Source organism: Microcaecilia unicolor, chromosome 2 (assembly GCF_901765095.1).
Source record: "Microcaecilia unicolor chromosome 2, aMicUni1.1, whole genome shotgun sequence".
In the NCBI taxonomy this organism is placed as follows: domain Eukaryota; kingdom Metazoa; phylum Chordata; class Amphibia; order Gymnophiona; family Siphonopidae; genus Microcaecilia; species Microcaecilia unicolor.
The window spans coordinates 337,243,824-337,248,869 of record NC_044032.1 but is presented as its reverse complement, the minus strand read 5'-3'; positions in this window follow the sequence as shown (position 1 = coordinate 337,248,869).

Below are 5,046 nucleotides of genomic sequence, written 5' to 3'. Positions count from 1 at the left end.
GATTAACAATTGAATAACCTGTCAATAAGAAGTAGGAAAATTACATTTAAATTGCATTTGTAGAATCCTTGGGGAGGTTCCATCTATTCCATGTTCTGATGGAGCAGTGTGTGATGTCCGCATGGAGGTGTGTGTTTATCTCGGGGTATGGGTATTTGTCTGCCACAGCTTAGAGAGAAGAGCAGCAGTGGCCTGCCACTTGATTAAGATTTCATCATAGAGGTTTTGTGGTACAAAAATTTCTCTTCATAGCCCTCCTAGGTGGAGGCTTTGCAGGTGCCAATCTTCTGGTTACCATTTGGAAGGGTTATACATTGTACAATATAGTTGACTAATGTGCAGCTGACATGTCATGACCTTAAGCAGAAGCCTCAGAAGAAATCTGAGAGGTAAATCCTCTCTCTGGTTTTCTGTGCCAAAATAATTTGTATAAGAATGAAAGAAAGACTATAGCTGGTGTTGTGTGAAGCTTCTAGTTTAAGGTTTACATTTTTTTTCTTCCAACAGAGAGCAGCATCTTTTGCAGATCCTGTAGCAGTAGTGTCTTTCACAGGCTCCTATTGAATATGGGATGGCATCAGGTTCTAAATTTCAGGCGCTCATGGTATCTGGTTCCTGTGATTTTTATATCACTGATTGTGTGGTATAAGCACTGAATGTGTTTGTGTGGTAGATGATAGAGAAACATACTTGCCTCGTGAGATGAGGATGTTATGAAGCTCCTTGATGACCTTCTTGTACAGTTCCTTCTGCCATTCCCCCACAATGTTCCACTCTATTTCCAAGAAATAAGCAGCAATATCCTTGAATGTGACCAATGCCTGGAAGAGCAAACAGGGTACTCTGTTCCAGTTCTGTACGTCATACTGAAAATATATACTGGGGCTCATTTTTGAAACAGAAAAATATTCAAAACGTGTCATAAAGCACGTTCAAATCAGTATTTTTGAAACTTATTATTTAAACATTTTGGTATGCAGTTCGTCAACAGTGCTTGCAAATCACAAAAGAGCAAATAAGGCATATCGAGGGCAGGATTTGGGCATTACTAACACTTGGACATTTTTCTGCCACAATGGAACAAAACTAATAAATCTGAGGCTACTATCTAAATGTTTTGGTCTAGACCTGTTTTTATAACGAATAAGGCACAAAAAGGTGCCCAAAATGACCAGATGACCATTGGAAGGACTAAAGTATGACCCCCCTTTACTCCCCCTGCGGTAACTGACCCCTCCCACCCCCCCCCCCCCCAAGATGTGAATGAAACCGTACATACCGTCCTCTATGACAGCTTCACATGTTTTAGCCAGTCAAGCAGGTCCCTGGAGTGGTCTAGTGGTTAGTGCAGTCAACTGTAGAAAGGAGGACCAACTCTACGTGTTACACTTATGGTGGAAAGTGTGAGCCCTCCCACACTCAACAAAAACCTACTGTACCCACATATAGGTGACCCCTTCAGCCATAAGGGCTATTGTAGTGATGTGCAGTTGTAGACCGTAGATTTTTGGTGGGTATTGGAGGGCTCAGCATACAACATAAGCGAGTAACGGTGAGATGTGTACCTGTGAGGTTTTATATGAAGCCAACTGCAGTGCCCCCATAGGGTGCCCCACTGCTCTCCTGGGATGTCTGTGCAGCCAGTCTACTAAGAATGCTGATTCCTCCTACATCCCAAGATTTTGTGCGTTTTTCACTTGGGGTTTTTTTTTTAATGGACCAAAAAAATAAACGCACTGAGCACAAAATCATTTAACAAATAGCCATATTCGAAACAAAAAGATACATGTTTTTCTGTTTCAAAAATTGCTATATTTCATATTCAAATTTGGGATGTTTAGAGCAAACGTACAAAGCTGGAGTCAAATGTCATATTGAAAATGCCCCTGTCTCATATGGTGGACAGTTTTATATACCATAGCACTGCTAAGAAGAATGAAGAGTTCTAGAAGGAAGACATTTAAGTAGCGAGTGATATTTTACAGGTATTCAATGCAACTCCCTCAGAATGGAAGAACTATGCATTAACCCCCGGATTCTACATAGCGAGCCTAGAGATCCATGCCAAAATCCAAGCATATTCTATAACAACGTGCATAACTTTATTGGCTTAACAAACTAATCAGCGTTGATGACAGCTCTTAACAAGCAATAATGAGCACTAATTGACGATTAGAATTTACACACAACTCGCTAAGCGCATTCTGTAATACAGTGCACCTAACTTCTAACGCGCGCAGGCAAAAAATGGCATGGTTATGGGCAGGGAAACAGGCATTTCGTGAGTGTTCCGAAATTTATGCACACAGTTATAGAATACAGCCCAGTGCGTCTAAATCTACATGGTGGGATTTACGCCATGTTTTCGTAGGTGTAAATATAAAAATACAAATATTTCAAATACAAAATTTAAAAACATAAAGAATTTAAAAACATAAATATTTGTATTTTTATATTTAAGTTGTACATATGTTGATTTGTTTGGTTTTATTTTAGACCCCTGAGGAAGGCCTGTTGGCCGAAACATGGACCGTGTAGGGTCCTATTAAACTTTTCTGGTGCTCTTACTCCCTATGGTTTTTCTGGTCTGTTTTGGTTCATCTTCCACTTTTTTTGTGGTTTGTGCCTCACTTTATGGGAGATTTTGACCTTCCTTTTGTTTGTTTGGCAATTTTTGTCCTTCTCATCTATTATCTGCGCTAAGTAATGAATACCTTTCTTGGCCCACTGCTCAAATATACTCCTCCCCTGCCCTGGGGAGAAGACTGGGTTATTGCAGATAGATAAAAGGGGGGGGGGGGGTGAACTTAGTAGAAAAGTGATGCCTTCTACACATCCAGCGCCAAACTGCCCTAAGGGAAAATAACATATGGTGTTGCTTAAAAACATTAGCTGGTAGTCTACTTCCTGTGTGCAAAATGTGACTAAAATGGATGTCTGATAGTAAGGTAGTCTCAATGCCAGTTAGCGAAAATTCCTTGTGCCCCTGAACCAATCATTGATATGTCTCATCGCGCATGCCACTGTTAAGTATCTAATATTCAAGAGCCCCATCCCACCGTGATCCCTTGGGATAGAGATCAATGCTAATGGGAGTCTAGGTTTCTTGCCCTTCCATAGATATGATTGGAGGAACCTCCCCAGTGTCTTCTCCTCCTTGACCTTGAGAAACAAAGGGAGCTGCTGAAAAAGGTACAGCCACTTGGATGCCAGTATCATACTGAATAATGCAATCCACCCCCACAAGGTCAAAGGGAGAGCCTACCAAAGCAACAGCCTCTGCTTGGTAGCCTCCAAAAGAGGATTAATATTAAGGGAATATAAAGTAGTTAAGTCTGCAGGCAATAAAATCCCTAAGTACCTCAGAGTGGTGTCCTCTCACTTGAATGGGAACTCCCATTTCCATGTCCACCACACATTTTCATCCAATGCCAATGCACTGGGCATGCCAATTAAGAGTAAACCCAGACAAGGGGGTAGCGAAGTTTGTGGGTTAGTTAAGATCAATAGCAAATCATCCGCGGAAGCTAACACCTTGATTAATTGATTCTGTAGTGTCACACCCTGAACCTTCACTGAGCTATTCAAAAGACGCAACAAAGGTTCCAAGGAGAGATCAAATAAAAGGGGCGACAAAGGGCAACCCTGTCTGGTGCCGCGCTGTACCTCAAACAACGATGACTTGCCCCCATTGGCCACTACCTGCGAACGCAGACTTGCATATAATGCCAGCACTGCCTGCAAATACCAGTCAGGTTTGTAGCACCCAGAATAAATAAGCCCAATTAACATGGTCAAATGCCTTGGCAGCATCAAGGCTAACCAGCATAGCTGGGATATTATTGTTCCTACAATGTGGGATTGATAGTAGTGCTCTCCTAATGTGCAGCACAGAGTGTAATTTAGAGATGAACCCCACCTGAGCCGAACTAACTAAGTCCGGTAAGAAGCCAGCGAGTCGCGAGGCCAGCAAAAGCGCCAGCAATTTGATGTCTACATTTAATAATGAAATTGGGCGGTACGATTCGGGAACTTCTGACGACTTGTCCAGCTTCAAAAGTAAGGTTATTAAGGCTATATTCTCATGTTTTGGGAATGCTCCTCTATGGACAACAGATTGGTAATAATCTACTAAAGGCCCTAATAAAGACGTCTGTAAGATCTTGTAGAATTCCCCCAAGAACCCGTCAGCCCCAGGCGCTGAAAATGACTTTAAGACCTTTAATTAGTCGCTGGAGCTCCTTTGCCTGAAGTGGAGCCTCAAGGGTCTGCACTGCCTCCTCCGACAACCTCGGCATCTTAGCCCTAGTCAGGAAGGCCTCCATTTCCCCCCTCCCCGGAGACGATTCCCGTTCATATAGCTTTGAAAATGCTCTTTAAGGAGTTGCATCACTAAATCTGGGCGATTAATCATTTGTCCCTTGCTGTCTTGCAATTTATGAATGGTACGATTCCCCCCCCCCCCCCAAGACTTGACCACATGAGCGAGCAAACCACCCGTCCTATTCCCGAACCAATGAAAGTGATACTTGCTATAAAGAGTGTAATGCTGGGTCTGTTCGTGCAACAAAGAATTGAGGGTAATCTGTAAGGACAAATAATTTTCTTTATTACTCTTGGATGCGGACTGTATATAAAAGCACGTTTAGCACTACCCAATTGCCTCTCAAGATTTTGAATGCCGCTAGCCACTTCTTTTTTCGGCACGCTGCTACATATGAGATGATGTCCCCACGCAACACTGCCTTCGCAGTACACCAAAATAGTTGTGGGTCGTTTACGTGTTGTTTATTATGGAGGAAATAAGCCTCTCACCGGGAATGCAAACAGCTTTGAAACTCTCTATCCCGCGCCAGATAACTGGGAAATCTCCATCCTGGGGCTGTCTGAAAATGTGCTGTGGCCTCCAAATCAATCCAGACCGGGGCATGGTCCGATATTACCTCCTGCCCTATCTGGGCCTCCGTGATCATCGAAAATAAGGAGGCTGAGGCCAAAATATAGTCCAGCCGCACTAGTGTGCCATGCGCCCGTGACCTATGTTTG